The following is an 18,389-nucleotide window of genomic DNA, read 5'->3' on the forward strand; positions in this document are numbered from 1 at the left end:
AACATTTTTCTTTTTGTGGAGGTGTTTTTCTTTGGAAAACAATAGGGCTCTCTGACAGTCTCTGCTTGGGGGGTTGGTTGGTAGGGTAGCATTGCCTAATGGTCAGGGTTTAGACTCGTGACTTGCATGCAAAGGTGGATTAAGGTCTCTTGGGGTCCTGGGCCAGAGCAAGTGGTGGTGCGGAGACCCAGCGCTGGAACCATGGCCCCACCCCACGCCTTCCGCCTTCGGTTCCATCTTTTTTGCCTGTGGCCCCATCTGCAGTCTCACCCCATTTCACCCCTTTACCCTGCAATCCTGCCTCCATTTCACCCATAGTCCTGACCCATTTCCCCCCCACTGCAGTCCCGCCCCTGTTTGCTTCTTTCTGTTCCCCCCAACCCACTGCGGCCCCCAGACTGGAGAGTATCTATCCCCCTGCCACGGCCCTGAGGCTGCAGCAGGGAGTGAGAGCTCCTCCAGTCCTGGGGCCACAGTGGGGGTTCTGGGGACTGGGGCTTCCCCTGCTATCCCGTGATTCTGCTGGGGACCGGGATTGGGGTGCTCGGGCTTCTTCTTCCCTGTCCACCCCATGGCTTCTGCCACGGCTCTGGGCTTCCATCACACCGTGGTAAATTTCTGCTGTGGTGCTCATTTTTCTGGGGCCCCTAATTGGCTGGGGTCCCTGGGCACGGGCCCCATGGGCCCATTGGACAATCCATCACTGCTTGCAGGGGGTTGTTGGTACGGGACCCTGGGCCCTCCCACTCCATTGGGCTCTGACCCAGGGCCCGTTGAGGGCTATCAGTGATCTGGCAGTCAGGGGCTGCTAAAGACTGCCCTCCCTGGGCCATTTCCTATCACTCCCACCCTCCCATGTTTGTCCCAAAGTCACTGTCTGGGTTTAGATGGCGTGAAGGGTGTCTGCTCATCACAGGGCACCTCTGACAGCTGCATTTAGCAGGGAAAAATTAGAAAAAGTCCAATGGAGGGCAACAAAAATGATTAGGGTACTAGAGCACATGACTTATGAGGAGAGGCTGAGGGAACTGGGATTATTTAATCTGCAGAAGAGAAGAATGAGGGGGGATTTGATAGCTGCTTTCAACTACCTGAAAGGGGGTTCCAAAGAGAATGGAGCTAGACTGTTCTCAGTGGTACCAGACAACAGAACAAGGAGTAGTGGTCTCAAGTTGCAGTGGGGGAGGTTTAGGTTGGATATTAGGGAAAACTTTTTCACTAGGAGGGTGATGAAGCACTGGAATGGGTTAACTAGGGAGGTGGTGGAATCTCCTTCGTTAGAGCTTTTTAAGGTCAGGCTTGACAAAGCTCTGGCTGGGATGATTTAGTTGGGGATTGTTCCTGCTTTGAGCAAGGGGTTGGACTAGATGACCTCCTGAGGTCCCTTCCAACCCTGATACTCTATGATTCTATGGTTGCTCTTTTCCTCTCTTGGGTGGCAACTGCCTCCTTCTGCGGTATGGCTCATCCTTCTCGACCAGATCAGTGCTAGGACTTTACCTTGCTGAGGCAACCCAAACAAAGTGAAGGGGAAGTAACAAAACTTGGAGTCCATATGAGAGGGAGTGGGGACGGTTTCCTTCTCAGGTTGTCTGTAGGAGGTCCTCTCAGGAGCGGCGCCAGGGTTTCTGGCGCCCCTAGGCAGAATTCAGGGAGCGGCATTTTGTGCGCTCCCCAGGGGGCGTGCAGGAGCTTCCGGTTCCGCTTCCGTCACGCCACCGAAGAAGGACCCTCTGCTGAAATGCCGCAGGCGACAGCGGCAGTCATTGAGCTGCTCAACTGCCTGCCGCTGTTTTCCGCGGCATGTCGGCAGAAGGTCCTTCTTTGGTGGTGCGATGGGAGTGGAACCGGAAGCTCCTGTGCGCCCCATGGGGAGCACACAAAATGCTACCCCCTGAATCTTGGCGCCCTAGGTGACCGCGTAGGGTCGCCTAATGGAAGCGCCAGCCCTGAGTCCTCTCTTCCCTCAGGGAGGGATCTTTAGGTGGTTGTCATGAGGAGAGATTCTGCCTTTCTGTCAGCTCTCCTCTGCTGGAGCTGAACAGGTTGCAGGTCTGCTCTCTTCCTTTGTCTTCCATCAAAGGAGCTGCCTTTTAACAGCTCCTTCAGTTGGAGCTTTTCCTACCGGTATGCTGGGGCAGGGCTGGCTGAGCCCACAGCAGTTCCTGCCCAGTGTGGGGTGTGTATACGCCATCACAGGCTCAAACAGCCTGTCTGGATTTTTCCGGTTTGCTTTAGTGAGCTTGCTATTAGAGATCTGACATCCCTTTCTTTTTGCCCAATATGTATTAGGAAGTCAGCAGCTTCCTAGACCACAGACCGCTTATCAGCCTCAAGTCCTGCAGAGCTGTACTCCATTAACTACTTCCAGTTCTCTGCATTACTTCCAGTTACAAAGTCCATAGGTAGCATCTTTCTTGCGTTATTATTCATGAAAACCAATGGCACTGGAATCTTTGTAGAAGTTGGGGAGAAGGAGGCCAAGGCCAAAGTGGTGGAGGAATTAAAATACTACTTAAATATCCAGCATAGGACAACTGTAACATAAATAACCAGAGTACAAAATGTAGCTATATTATCATATTTAAGATATAATTATAGTATGAAAAAATATGACAACTTCAGTTCTAAACATTGGCACTGCATTTTATTTTTGAACTTCATGTATTGTACTTCACTTGCATTTATCATTTTACGGCATATACTCCACTATTAATACTGCACTATAATTATTTTTGAACTGTAATTTGCAATTCTGTAACATTACAATCAAATTGTCTTTGTGTATATATAATGCATATTTTAACAATTCTAACTCTAAATTGTAAATCTCCTTGGAAAAAGTTGTCAGGAGAATAATAACAACAAATAACTTTGAAGGGAGGTAAATGGCTCCCCATATAAGAGCTACCATTAAAATGTTTTTTTCTAATATTTTATAAAAATAAAATTAAAAGTATGTTTATATACCTTTTGAAAACCTAACAAACACTATCAACAGGCTGTAGCACATAAAAGCAATATGATATTTATTAAGCAAAAAATGTAGACTTATTGCAATTTTATTTTTTAATTCATTGAATCATTTTCATTACCTTTTCACGTTTCCAAAATACTGACAGCATCTGTCACTGGCAGGAAAAAAAAAGTTTTGTAAAACATTTTTGTGATCCATAGAATCCATCAAAATGTTTATGAATGTGGAGGAAGAACAGGTAGTTTACATGCTTTTCAGCCGTGGATGATCATAGGTATGTTTTCATCCATCGGAGACCTGAAAAGCTGTGCTCATCAGTAGCATTAGACCAGGGATAAGCAACCTTTGGCACACGGCTCACCAGGTAAGCACCCTGGCGGGCCGGACCCGGTTTGTTTGCCTGCTGCATCCACAGGTTCAGCCGATTGCAGGTCCCACCGGCCGTGGTTCGCTGCTCCAGGCCAATGGGGGCTGTGGAAAGCGGCGCAGGCTGAGGGATGTGCTGGCCACCGTTTCCTGCAGCCTCTGTTGGCCTGGAGCGGCAAACCGCGACCAGTGAGAGCCGCGATCGCTTAAACATGCGGACGCGGCAGGAAAAGAAACCGGCCCGGCCTGCCAGGGTGCCAAAGGTTGTCAATCCCTGCATTAGACGTTGGGACATTAAGGTAGAGCCTTAAAAGGATATCGACTTGTGAAAACAGAACGCATCTCTGGTCTTTCTGTCAAGATTTCTATTTATAGTGGCAATTTTTGTCACATTCATGATGCACTTCAGTGATTTATTGTCAGTTTTCAAGAGATCTCGCAGCATTGCAAGTTGTATTCAAAGTTTGTTAAATGCAATGTCCCCAGAGTATGTATCCACAAACTTTTATGGTATTTGACTACATGGCTGACCATTGATAGCAGTTATGAGCATTATTTTGATGCTCATAAGAAGTAACAAAGTGGGTTAGTCAAACCTCTGGTTAATTATAGTGGTGAGCAAGTCAATCAGCTCAAAGAGCTCGCTTGTAAAGTAGTCCTCAGGAGTTGTCCACTGATGAGGCTCTGTTCCTTCATCATAACAATGTGGAGCTTTTCTTCTCTGGACAATGGTAGGAGCCTCTATTAATTTGCAAGGATTGTGTGAAATTCTTCTGACCCTCTCATCTGCTCAAAATGAGTGCACAGCATTTCAACAGTAGATTTAACAGTCTATGACGTGATATCTTTTGACTGCAGCACCCTAGCCACTTCTTCAGCTGCTGAAAAAATCTTGAAAAATACTTTAAGACCAAGAAACAGATTGAAATGTGTAATCGTATCTTAAACCCAGGTGCTTTCTTTGCAGCTTCTGTATTTCCCCTAGTGGCAGTTAGCTCCTCTAAAGTGTCATAAATAGCTTTGTAATTGTACACTACTGATTCAATTGCTTGACTTTTTGCTGGACAGCGAGTGGGACAAAGAGGCTTCAGTGAATGACGAGCATCAGATTGAGAGGAGCAGGACGCTCAGTTGTTCTCAAAAAGGGCAAGTCTTTTGGTGATGAATTAATAATTTCATGAAGATCATGAAGGAAGCTCAAAGCACTTTGAATCAGGGAACACTTACTACCAGCTTCCTGCAGAATAAGATTCAAACTGTGGTTCATACAATGAACTGAAACAGCTTTTGGATTAACATCTTTGATTCGTTTAGCTAAACAAGACTTCTGGCCCTCGAAAACTGAAGCATCATCACAAGTTTGTCCTCTCATGCATGCTATAACCTGTCCTCAACATACTAATATACCAGGGCTGCCCTTACCATGAGGTGAACTGAGGCGGCCGCCTCAGGTGCCAGACTGCGGGGCGGGGAGGGAAGGGAGTGCCACTAGGACCCAGATTGTAGAAAATTGTGTCAGCTGATGGTGCATATGTATTCTCTCTGCTCTAGATGCACAGAGATGGTGCAGTGCTGTGCTGGAGGAAGGAGGACACAAGAGACATAACAGGCAGGCAGGAAAAAAAGTGAGAGAAAGTAACAGAAAGCAGCAGGAGCTGCAGGGAGAGAGGAGGAGGAGGAGCCTGTTATGTACCTCTCTAGCACCCCCAGGAGCCTGGACTGATTAACACCAACTTCTCAGGGAGCTTTCTGTTTCCTGCTGCTTCCTTGAACCCACTTGAGGAGAACAGGCAGTCAACTGAAGTAGTGGGAGCCAGTTAGGCCCTTAAGACGCTGATATCTTCCCTCACTCAGGTCCTATTACCAACCTGCTTATTTGTCCTCTTCACTTGAGTGTTGAGAGCCACTATAGCTGGCACAGAACAGCAGTCATGAGTGAAAGAAGAAAACGCCCCTCTGGGGCAGCATTCAGAAAAAGAAAGAAGCAAAGGAAGCTTTTCTATCTAAGCAGGAAGGAGCTCTCCTGAGATACATAGACACAAATGTTCACGGTGAGCCTTCCGGCCCCAGTGAGGATGTGAGTGGTGAGGAGATGCCTGATCTTCCAGTTAGTCAGAGTGCAGGTGACCTGGCAGCTACTGCAGCATCCATATCTCCATCTCAAATGGATGTAACCATGCACATTCCTGAAGAAAAGTGTAGATCAGAGAAGAGTGTGGTGGAGGCGCAAGAAACAGCTGCTGCTGAGTTTAGTTCCTTAAGTCTAGATGATCCAGGACTGTGGACCCACTTGAGCAGTAGCCTGAGGGACTTCCTTGTACTGCATGGGCCACAGCAAGTGAAAAACTTTCATGTTCCCCAAAGACAATGAAAATAGAAGTTTCCATCCAACACATTACTGGCATGAAATCCCCAATGGTGACAAAGTGGAGAGGCCATGGCTTATGTACTCAAAAACCCAGAATGCTGCATACTGTTTTTGTTGCAAACTCTTCCAGTCTAATGTTCCAGCCACATTGGGTTCTACAGGAACAAAGGACTGGAAAAATCTGGCTAGAAATCTGGCATGCCATGAGAAGGCAGCAAATCACCAGAGAGCATTTCCATAGGTGGAAAGAGCTTGAGATGAGACTAAGGTTAAAGGCCACCATAGATGATCAGCATCAAGAGAAGATTGCATCAGAGTCTCTTTACTGGCAAAATGTTCTGAAAAGGCTTTTGCATTGTGAGAATGCTTGCTACTAAAACCTTGCTGGCACTTCAATCAGCTGTATGTGCCAAACAATGGAAACCCTTAAAATTGTGAGCTGATGTGATGCTGTGCAGAAGCATCTTGAAAAGGTCTCACTTGAGGGTGAGAATGCTTGAAACCCCAAAACTTAGCACTGTAGCAGCAATTTCAGATCAGCTGTATGTGCCAAACAATGGAAACTTCCTTAAAATTGTGGAGCTGATGGCTGAGTTTGATGCTGTACTCCAGGAGCATCTAAGAAGAGTCACCACCAAAAAAATGTACACACACCACTACCTTGGAAAAACAATTCAAAATGAGATCATACAGTTACTGGCAACAAAAGTCAAACAGAAGATTGTGGCAGATCTGAAGTCAGCAAGATATTACTCTGTTATTCTGGACTGCACACCTGACATCAGCCATACGGAACAAATGACTTTAATGGTGTGTTTTGTAACAACAACAGAACCTAGTGAAAATGTCCCTGCAATGGTGACTGTCAGAGAGCATTTTCTAGAATTTATTGACATTGATGATACTACAGGAGCTGGTATGACAAATGTGCTTCTTAAAAAGCTGGAAGATACGGGATTTGCGATAGCTGACATGAGAGGTCAGGGCTACGATAATGGTGCCAACATGAGAGGAAAGAACAGAGGAGTGCAGACACGGATCCAAGAGTTAAACCCTCAAGCTTTTTTTGTCCCATGCAGTTCTCATTCATTGAACTTGGTGGTCAGTGATGCAGCATCAGCTTCTAGTGTGAGGCTGCTGAATTTTTTAATGTAATTCAAAGCATCTATGTATTTTTCTCTGCATCAACTCATCAATGGCAAATTTTGAAGCAACATCTGGGAACATCCTCTCTGACACTGAAACCACTGAGTGCCACACGATGGGAAAGTCGAGTGGAGGCGATAAAGCTATCAAACACCAAATTGGGAAGATAGATGATGCCATAGTTGCCATTATGGAGGATAATGCTATGACAGGAACTGTTCATGGGAGAACAGTGCAGAGAGGAAATGGAATCACCAGAAATACATAAACTTCAAATTTCTGTGTGGCTTAGTGTTGTGGCATGACATACTGTTTGAAATAAATGTTGTAAGCAAGAGACTCCAAGGTGTTGACCTTGATATATCTGGAGCAATGGAACAACTGGACAAAGCAAAGTCATACCTACAGTCTTACCAGTCAGATGAGGGATTTCAAAACATGTTCTGAAGAGTGCACAGAAGTTGGCAGAGGAACTTCACACTGAAGCTATTTTCCCACCCATTCAAGAATACAAGAGTCACCGAAGAAGAAGACATTTTGATTACGAGGCATGGGATAATCCCATAAGAGACCCCAAACAACAATTCAAAGTTGAATTCTTTAACCAGGTGCTAGATTGTGCAATACAGTCAGTTGAAGAACATTTCATGCAGCTCAAGGAACACAGCAGTATATTTGGGATGTTGTATGATATTCCAAAACTCCTCACTATACCTGAAGAAGACCTACACCAGCAATGCAGGGCACTAGAGACAGTGTTGACACATGATGACAACATGCGCAATATTGATGTGAGTGATTTAGGTGATGAATTGAAAGCCCTTTCAAGATACATTTCAGCAGGATCAACTCCAAAGCCTGTTCTGGAATATATGTGCACAAATAAGATGACCACCCTCTTTCCAAATGCTGTTGTTGCTCTGCGCATACTTCTAACGGTTCCTGTAACAGTTGCCCGTGGAGAACGCAGCTTCTCGAAGCTGAAGTTAATAAAAACATATCTGTAGTCTCACAATGCCACAAGAGAGGCTGGTCGGCCTTGCAACCATCTCAATAGAGCATGAGCTGGCCCAGACTGTTGACCTTCAGGAAGCAGTTCAAATCTTTGCAGGCACCACTTTGATTATTCAAACAGATAAAAATGCCAGTGTTTACTATGTAGACAAAAGTGACATTTGCTGTTCAGGCATTTGAAAGTTAAGTGTTACTTAAAATTTTTGAACAAGGCATTTTAAATTGTTAGTTCTCCTATTGGGGTAGTAGCAGAGCAGTACCATGAGAGGAGTAGAACAGGAATAAGGCAGAATTGAGAGCTTTCAAAGTTTTGGCCGAAGCGTGGGGGTGTCATTTGAGCTCCCCGCCTCAGGTGCCAAAATGTTGCGGGCAGGGCCTGTAATATACCGTTTATTGTCAGGGAGATTGATTCTGCATCTGTATTTGGGCAGTCGTGCATTCCAATAAAGTCTTCATGTACAACATAATCCTATGACACCCAGCGCACTGAAAAAGATAACTGCTCCTGACTAGGTACATGTCCTTTTTTGTCAACTATAATTGAGTAGATTTGGATAGCCTTAAATCTGATACAAGATTGTTGAGACACTCTCAATACATTTCCTTGATTAGTTAATTGATAATATCATATGATGCATACTTCCCATTCTTCATAAAGGTTTGTAGCTCAGGGTTAGTTTGTGACACAAGCTCGACTAACTTTCGGAAGTTACTTTCTTCATCAGTCTGACCTCTAACAGCGATACCCTGTCTTGTAAGAAATTGCAAACAGCGCAGTTGTTCTAAAAGGCATTGCTGTTTTTTTTCCTGATCAGCAGTCTTTTGTTGAACAAGCTGGGCATGCACAGGTACTTGTTTCAAGAAAGCTCTGTGTTTTAGCAAACATTCCCTGTGAAAATGCAATTTTTCATGTGAATCTACATTTGCAGGACAATTTTTCCAGCTATTTATGCTGACTTTCAAAAATCTTTCATCACCAGTAACTTCCACGATCACCCAGCATTGTTAAGTCAATGTAATGCTTGGATTTATCAAATTATTGTGGAAAGTGAAGTTGAGAGTTTGCCTCAAAATCTGCAGAGCTTATCTTTCCCTGTGCTGCATCAATAAGAATTTGCTCCCTATGTGCTGCATTTTTCATTCCATCCTGGTTGAAATGACGCTTTAGTTCAGTCTTTACCATATACAGGGCTTTGTCAAATTCCTGCTTCCATAGCATTTCATTTGTTTCAGACATGTCTTCTGCTTCAATAGTTTGGCAGAAGCGAGCTGGTGTTTCTCTTAGTAGGACAGAGATTTCCTTGCTGATACCTACCATAGTACTGGGATGTATACAAAAATAAATGCTTTACTTGTATAATACCTTAATACTCTTTTAGATCCCTTTATAGTTTTATGTATTAAAACCTTAATCTTACCTAGATATTAACTATAACTTGATGAGTTACAATAACTTGTTGTTGTTAGATTGCACCATCATAAGGGATGGGTACTTTTAAAAAATATTAGCTAATGAATATTGTGAATGTATAGGGGCGTATGTATGTGTGTGCGTGTAGAGTTTGGATTTTGCTTACATTTCAGTATATACCATGACTTTCAATATAGCAAATTTTTTCAGGGATGATAAAAGGAGGTCAGAGTTTACTAAGTATGATCCACAACATGTTTTTCGTCCCATATGCTTAACTTTCTCTGACCAAGCCTAAAACAAAAGTCGTGTGAGAGGTCACATATATGCATCCCAGGCCTCAATAAATCTGCCTACAAGTACCAGCTGGAGAGTGTCAAGGCCCAATATTTCTTAATCAGCAACACTGCTGAAATTTGAATGCTTGACTCCTCTGACTGTTGTGACTTGTGTTTTGCAAATTGACACTCTAGCCCTAATCCTCACTGTATGCTAATAGCATCAGATACGTACTTTTAGTTGAGAATATTATTGAGTCATCTATATTATCTCTATTTATATACTTTACTACTTTCCAGCGAGCAGTCTAAAAGTGGTCAATAAATAAATGCATAACATAAGTCTACCTGAAATATTTGTGGGGGGTGGGATGGGGGAGAGATAAAGAAAGAACAGTAAATGAACATACGGGTGGAAAGAGAATGATTATAGTTTGGAACAGATTTTGGGGAGAGGGATAGCTCAGTGGTTTGATCATTGTTCTGCTAAACTCAGGATTTGAGTTCAATCCTTGAGGGGGCCACTTAGGGAATCTGGGGCAAAAATCAGTACTTGGTCATTCTAGTGAAGGCATGGCCTGGACAAGATGACCTTTCAAGTTTCCTTCCAGTTCTAGGAGATAGGTATATCTCCAATTATATATAATTTAAGGTTTCATGGGAGCAGATACTTTGATTATAGTAATCATGGTAAATCCTGATGTAATTACAGGAGTAGTGTGCACCTTTCACAGTAGCTTTCACAGTCATTTCAAAGCTTGTAAGTGCTAACAGTTAGAAATAGTTAATAGGTTTTGAAACAAGAGGGAAGGGGAATTCAGTATTTTTTTCCTGCTGAGGGGAAAAAAATTTCTATGAATATTTGAATGCTAAGCAAACACGAATGAATTAGGCAACTGTGGAATCCATTTTAAGGTGACATCCTTCCTCCAGCCAAAGTAAGAGACAAATTAGAAAGCATTTTTATGTTTGCAAATGGAAGCCATTAGAATCAGGTTTATTTTATTGCTGTGCAGTCTGATAATCTCTGTTTAATATTCTAGCTTTATCCATCAAGGATAATCATGAATACAAAGATATTGTAATATTAACACAGGGATTGGCAACCTTTCAGAAGTGCTGTGCTGAGGCTTCATTTATTCACTCTGATTTAAAGTTTCGCTTGCCAGTAAAACATTTTAACGTTTTTAGAAAGTCTCTTTCTATAAGTCTATAATATATAACTAAACTATTGTTGTATGTAGAATAAATAAGGTTTTTTAAATGTTTAAGAAGCTTCATTTAAAATTAAATTAAAATGCAGAGCCCCCCGGAGTGGTGGCCAGGACCTGGGTATGTGAGTGCCACTGAAAATCAGCTCACATGCTGACTTTGGCACGTGTGCCATAGGTTGCCTACACCTGTATTAACATATGCTCTTCCTCAGATTTGACACACTGAGAAATAAGGCCAGGAGAAGGTGCTTGGTTACCTTGGCATGTGGTTTAAAAGCCATATATAGATATATATATAGTATGTGTGTGCACCAAACAGAGACCTGCAGTATAAAAATAAAATCTAAATTATTTTCTTTCATTACTTTTATAAGTATCAGTGACTTTGTTAGATCTAGAAGAGTTTCTATTCACAGTCCAGAAAGAGAGAGAAGAAATTTTATTCTACCTGTGCTACCTGTATGTTGCTGTTACAAATAACATTGTTGACAACTAATATAGGGAATAGCACAGTAACATCAATCATTTTCAAATAACTGCAAAGGTTTTAATGTGTTCTCTGGACTGTACACCACATTAGACTTGTTTATGCACTAGGCCATATTTCTACTTGTAGGTAAATGCATACTGGAAATATATTCTTTATTGTATTAGTAGACCAAGACAATAAAGACATGGTGTTGTTTTTTTTTTTCCAACAATTCCAGTTCAGAGTTCAAATTACTTAAGGAAAGAAAAGCAACAGCAAGTGTAACAAGAGCACCACCTTGTGGAAGTGTTGTTTCCAACCATTTCTCTTAATTTAGCTTCCTGTTTGTTAACAATTCCTATTCCATCCATACTGGAAATGTTTATGGAGCCCTACACATACTATAGATTTAAGATCTAGCAGTAAGCATTTGTGTATGGGGGTGGATCACTAAGTTTTCCTTTTTTTGTTGGTAATATTTATTGCTGACTGATTTAGCACTATTTGTTAAATATATTACTATATCCTGTCATCCAGATACTCTCAGGACACTGGGATACTCGCAGATGTTTAAAACGTTATGACAACAAAAATTAAAGGTTTCCAAGTAAGACTGGTGAACACATGTTCTTCAGACACACTTGTTGTACCTGCCTTTGAAAAACTGACCTTTTGGTAGGGTGACCATCTTTCCCTAAACTGAAAACAGGATACAGGGTAAGAGACGGTCAGTGCTCATGGGAAGTTTACTTATAGTATGCAAAAAAAGACACAGCAGTTTCACATATTTTATATTATGGTTTTATATGTTTTACTTACAATTCAGTTGTTACTGGCATTGTTTCTTGTCTTGTTGCTGTTCTTCAGAGTGTGAAGCTGCTTGATACCAGTTCTATTTCTCTGACAATGCTGTTTTTCTGAGGGTTTGCTTGTCTTTCAGCAACTTGTCATAGAATGCAGTACAGTCCAGAGAACAGTTAACTCAAATGCACAAAACGGTCTTCAGAGTGGAGCCATTCAAATGTGATTTTCAAGAAACCACACACAATTCATAATTGAAAAGATACATTCAGCAGACTCTGGAGTTCTAGGTAGACACAGAACAAATTCCACAGCCTTGGCTAGATCTGCATATTGGACTGCATTATGATCCATCTCTCCAAAAATCTTCTGCTGACTTTTGGTGATGGGCATTCTCTGATGGATCCAGTCTGAAAGACAGATGGAGACAATGCATTGGACCATTTGTCAAAGAGACGATTCTCATCCAACATATTTAAGGTGGGAATTCTGGTGAGGCATGCAGCGATACTGTCTTGCATTTGATCCCACTGTGGCATATTCCTCAGCAAAGCCTGCTCAAACTTTTTGGTGCTCAAAGGCAGGTCTCCAGTGCTCTAAGCAGGATAGGCATGTTGTGTAAATATTGCTGACTACATAATAAAACTCCTTTTCTTTCATTTGCACACATTCAACAAGAGTGTGCAGTAGGTTCTTCACTTCTGTTGTGGTAAATCTTTCTCCAAGCCTCTCCAATAAGTTAATGTGCAGGGAACATATTTCCAATATATGTGTCTGATGCCCCATCTGATGTAAATCCACATTTTTCTCCACCGGGTACTTGTTTTGGTCATTTTCCAGACAACCAACGATGGCTGCATTCAGGTTTTCAGCATTACAATGTTCGGCTATTTCAATTAAACTCAAAAACTTGGAGCGAATTTCACTTGTGTCAACATTCACAAAGCGATGGTAAATAATGAACTGACTCTTATCACTGTAGTCGGTACTCTCGTCACACATTAAGTGAACAGAGCATTTACTGCTGCTTTAACAGTTTCACTGTCAAGATAGCTACCTAAATCCTCAGTGTTTCTTACCACAGTTCTGGCACTGCAGTGCAGTCTTTGAAAAGGAACAGATTTTGGGTCAATTTTTTCAGCGATTTCTTTGAAGACAGCGCCTGCTGTAAATGGCAATTTGGCGTTTGCTAAACTGTAGGCAAGGCAAAGTTCATTCTGTGCATCTTTGACATCCCAATTAAGAAAGTCGGTCATTGACTTGACCTGGCTTCCTCTTTTTGCTTTGTCTTCCTCAATTAATTTGTCCTTCTCTACAGTCAACATGTTTGAAGTCTTGGACATTTTTTTGCACCGTTTCTCAGCGTGGTCGCAAGCTACAGTTGACTTGAGCTGTTTCATTACTTAGCCACATCTTGCACACTCCATAAAACAATCTGTGGGTCTTTAGAACATAAAATATTCTCTTTCTCAAGCTATGATGAACAATCTTTTTTTCGAATTCAGCACCATGTGGTGCACGTTCCCCCCCCCCCCAACATTGAATGTAGCTAACGCTTTGTCTGATTGGATAACAAAGCCTCTTTTGTTACGTGTCATCAAGATTCTACAGTAACCATAGTGACTGTAGTATTTTGGCATCACTGTCACTTTATGGAGAGCAGTAGATGCCAGATCTGGCCCATTTGCATCATAATTGTAAGATGTAAATAGATAAATCATGTACTTTTTTTCAACAGAGCTTGTAATATGAATGTTTCTTAAAAAATTACCACAGACCAGAAATTTTTTATCACGGACACTTGTCTTGCATGTAGCTTTGCTGTTCCGTGTTAAAGTGTCTTTTTTTTTTAAAAAGTGAACTGTTTTTGAAGGCCTTCATTCAAATTATACAGATGTTTCTGCAACATTTCATAGGAATAAATGTCCACAAACTACTGTTTCTTCTAATGACACAGATATGCAAAAGTCCAAAAAAAGGACAAAAGCATCATGTGTGGAACATGTGGTAATTTGTTTATCTTTCATCATTTCCCTGGAGATTTGTGCTATGAGTTAATGAACTGAGTTAATGTTAGTAAGAAGGGTAGAGCTCATGGAGTTGAGGTAAGTCACCACTTAATTGATCCAAATGCTTTTTTTTTAAATTGTGTTTTGGATGGTCTGAATAATAAAAATGGTTTTATTACAAGTAGAATAGTCTATTTGGAATAGCATACAGGGCATCAGTTGGCAAGAGCAAATAGGACAAATGCCCAGTTTTGCCAAAAAAGTCGTGACATCCAGGACAGAACTTAAAAAGGGGATTGTCCCAGCCAAAATGGAACATATGGTCACCCAGTTTTAGGGCTAGATTCATCACTGGCCTACATCACATTTACACCAGCACTAAAGGGGTCACAGGGCTGGTGTAAAGCCCACCCCCAGTAGCACTAATTCAGTTGGTGTCTAGGCCAGTCACACACTGGACCTCCCAGAATCTGAGAGGCAGCCACAAGCCAAGAGTGCTGACTAGCATCTATTGTGGGGAGTGGGGGGAATCAGAGTGGGCAGAATATATGTGTCTGGTGGCCTAAACTATGGCTGGAGATGGGTCAAACAGGTGGAAGCAGGGGAAGGAGAGGGGCAGACAAGCAAAATCAGGGACTGGTGGAGAGGGGTGTAGGAGTCAGGGTTAAGAACTGTGGGAATACAGTGCTAGACTGTCAGAAAGGAGGGGGTGGAACTTCATGATAGGAAGGGGCAGAGGGTATAAAGTTACCATAAATAGGAAAAAAGTGATGTTAATGATGTGCATAGTTGTGATGTTCAATATTAATGTTCATCTGAGTGAACAATAAAAAAAAGTTAATGGCATTTCTAGAAATATATTTTGATGTTTGTTTTTGAAATAATGTTGAAATGTAACCAAAAATATTCCTTTTCTTACACCTCATTACATTAACATTTTCTCAATTAGAAAAACTTGTTTTATTTATCTCCAAATCTAAAATAGAGGTTTCATGGGAGTAGTAAATTGTGACGGAGCAGACTTCCATCTATCTCCAGTTGTTACCCTTGGACCAGGAGATGGAGAAGTGTAGGTGCAGCAAATTGTGACAGACCAGCAAAAAACTACCTAGATGTCAGTAACTGATATGGGTATGAAATTGTGATGGGGAGCAGTTTGTAAACCTATGCCCTAACCCTGCTCCCTGCTTTGTCATCAAAATCTGCTTCTAGGTAATAAGTGGAGGAAGTGGGGACACAGGGTGAAAATCAAAGGGGAGGGATGGGAAGAATTTGTGTAGAAGGCCAAAATGGCTTCACAAAGATAAAATAGTTGGAGGAAGGGGAAGAAAAGGAGTAGATAACTAATACGGGGCAGGGGATTCCAAAAGAGCAGCAGAGGGAGGAAAAAAAAATCCCCAGACTTGAGAGGAGCAGTGGGGCTAAAAATAATCAAACATGGAGTGAGCAATCTGCAATAGCTGCCACAATAGGGTGCGGGTGGCAGAGGGGCTTGTGTTCCTCATTGGTTGACATGTCTCAGTGCGTTCTCCCAAGGGCTATGGCGCTGAAGGCACAGTGTAGCTGACTGACTAGTTAATCCAGCTCCTCTCTATCTGAAATGATGTACTGAGCTGCCCCTGAAGATTTGTGAGATCTTTAGGGTTTGCTATAAATTAGGAGGTGAGACTCTTCAGGGATCTAACATGGACCCAAAGAGCAGACTCTGAAACAGGTTTATTCGAAATTGCTTTTAGGTGTCAGGTTGGGAATAAACTTTGACACTTTATACAAATCTCTGGCTCTTAGTCTTTATTTTTTGTTTGCATTTGTTATTGCTTTAAATGTTTTTCATATTTGCCTTGAGTCTGTGTTGCCCAGATTAAACTTAGGTACTTTTAAAAAGCTAGGCCCACTCTCTCCAACTTGAGAGTACAGTTAAGAATCATTCTTTTGTAGTTTGAGAATGGCCTAGTAGCCAACACTTTGGGTAAAACGTTCATTATGTATTTGCTGTTATGTTTTCCAGGTCTTTTAGAAATTAATAGTGATATATCCAAACCAAAGCCCTACATCCAAACACCCCTAACCTATAAGGAAGTCTGCACCTAGGTCCAAACTTCTGAGTTGAATCAGGACCATGGAACCGGTTTCCTGAACTTTTGCAAACTGTGGATCTGAACCCAAACTTTATCATGTGGCTTCATCTCTAGAAATAAACACTTGTAAGATGTTTGTAGCAACATCTTCAGCCTTTCATTTAGTGGCTTTTCAGCTTTCTCCCATATGAAAGTGTCATTATCTTATCACACTGTTTTGAAAAATTGTTGATATTCCCTCTTGTAGTACTTCTGACACTCATTATGTTCAATTTGTGCCATCCAAATAATGTATTAAAAGTAACTGTCAGAGCTGGATTCTACAAATGTGACATACTAACATCTAGTTTTATATAATATGGTAATTTGCTCTTCATATGGCCTTTTTTCTCAGTGTTAGTAGTTGTCTACATATATGATCAACTGTTGGTCACATTGTGTGAAATAGAATGTCTGCCTGGAAATAGTTCAGGAACAAGGAAATGCGATAGCAGTGTATGTGCATATTTTATAGTGCTATCCACTAGTGCAGCATGTTGGTAGATTCTCTATAACTACTGTTTTGCTGAAACTTGTGATGCTGTGTGACTGAATATGACCATTTTTATCATCACTGTTGCACAGTTTCCATAAATCTTGTACAAAGTATGTCATGTAAGGTGTCAATGGAAAGGATGATTTGCTAAGTATGATTATCCTGTTTATATGCATGTATCATCTTTGTATCTCAAGATATTAATATTGGCTATGTACTGGTATCTTAAACATGTGTTGTATTCCTGGGTAACATCCCCCAGATAGAATTTACATTAGGGCCAGAAAGCTATGTGTTGATATCCCTTTAAGAACATTCAACTCACAATGGGCCACTGAAAAAATTTATCCTGCTCAGTAAGCCTTTCCTTTGGATGCCTCAGAGAGAATATGGGCAATGGTTGCCTCTGTGAGTCATCAAAACATATGGGGCATATGATATGCTCATGTGACCCTGGACTCCATCTTGGGCCAGTAATTTTCCAGGCACCTGGCTGTGGACTTTGTTTGGGACAGTAAAATTCCATGCACATGGTAGAAGATATAAAAGGGCCTCTGGGATATCTCCATTTTGTCTTCATTTCCTGCTTCATTTCTCTGGACTGGATTTCTAGAAAGGAAGCTTTGAACAAGGACTGATGACCCTCAATCTGTCTGGGTAATTCCAGAGAGACTTTTGCAAGCTCACAGTTTATTCCATCATGGCTTCAAATCTAATATAATGATTTTGCAATCGTTTATGTTTATATGCTCTATTAACCATTTATAACATTCTTCCTCTTTTTTTTTTTTGTTATAAAACCTTTAGTTTGTGCATACTAAAGGATTGGCATCAGCATGATTATTGGGTAAGACCTGAGTTAAATATTGACCTAGCTAAGTGGCTGATCTCTTGGGATTGGAAGGACCCTAGGTCTGATTAAATTGGTTTTCAATAGCCACTCATCATAAAGTCCAGTGTCTGGGTGGTGAGCCAAGGCCTAAAATGTCTAAGGGCAATGCATTTTTGACTTCTTGTTAATCAAGTTCTATAGAAGTTCACTTTTGTTACTACTTTGGTATAATAGAATAACCACCAGTTTGGGGTGTCTGCCCTATCTGTCCTGAATTTGGTATTCTTAGCTGTGACCCACTGAGGCACGGCGACAGAACTACAGTCTCTTTTCATGTATTTAGGTTATTTTGATCTGAAAAGATTCTTTTTTTTTCTAGTAAAACTGAACTGAGGCCAATGGATAACAAACAGCCCACAGGTTTGAGGTTCAAAGGAGTTAAGAAGAGAGGGCTTCCTGCAGCCAAAGTCCACTAAATTAAAGCATAAGAATTATATAGCAGGTTTCTCCTCATCACAGGGTGGATCTATGTCTCAGAACTATGGGTCAAGGACCATAGACGTGTATCAGAGGGGTAGCCGTGTTAGTCTGGATCTGTAAAAACAGCAAAGAATCCTGTGGCACCTTATAGACTAACAGACGTTTTGGAGCATGAGCTTTTGTGGGTGAATACCCACTTCGTCGGATGCGTAGACGGGTTGCTGGTACTCCCTTGGTACCAGCTTTCCTTGTTTCCAGCTGCTATATCACACTAAAGAGACGTAAAAGCACATTACTTCACTGATTACTTTTCCACACAAGCAATTACAGTAGCTTCCACAGAGAGATGAGGGAAAGTGATGAGGCAATATTTAGTGAAGTGTGATCAACATGAAAAAGTTTGAGATCCCA

The 18,389-nt window shown here is 41.6% G+C and overlaps 1 protein-coding gene across 1 annotated transcript in view; it reads left to right on the forward strand.

Moving 5' to 3' along the window:
- CNTNAP2 (contactin associated protein 2) overlaps positions 1-18,142 on the forward strand; it is a 2,322,964-nt gene extending 2,304,822 nt beyond the window's left edge. Inside the window, exon 25 of the mRNA XM_075062605.1 lies at positions 18,058-18,142. The gene's annotated coding sequence lies outside the window, so the exon portion shown is untranslated. The remainder of the gene's footprint in view (positions 1-18,057) is intronic.
- Positions 18,143-18,389: the final 247 nt, after the last annotated feature.

The sequence above is a fragment of the Chelonoidis abingdonii genome, chromosome 2, assembly GCF_003597395.2.
Source record: "Chelonoidis abingdonii isolate Lonesome George chromosome 2, CheloAbing_2.0, whole genome shotgun sequence".
In the NCBI taxonomy this organism is placed as follows: Eukaryota; Metazoa; Chordata; order Testudines; family Testudinidae; genus Chelonoidis; species Chelonoidis abingdonii.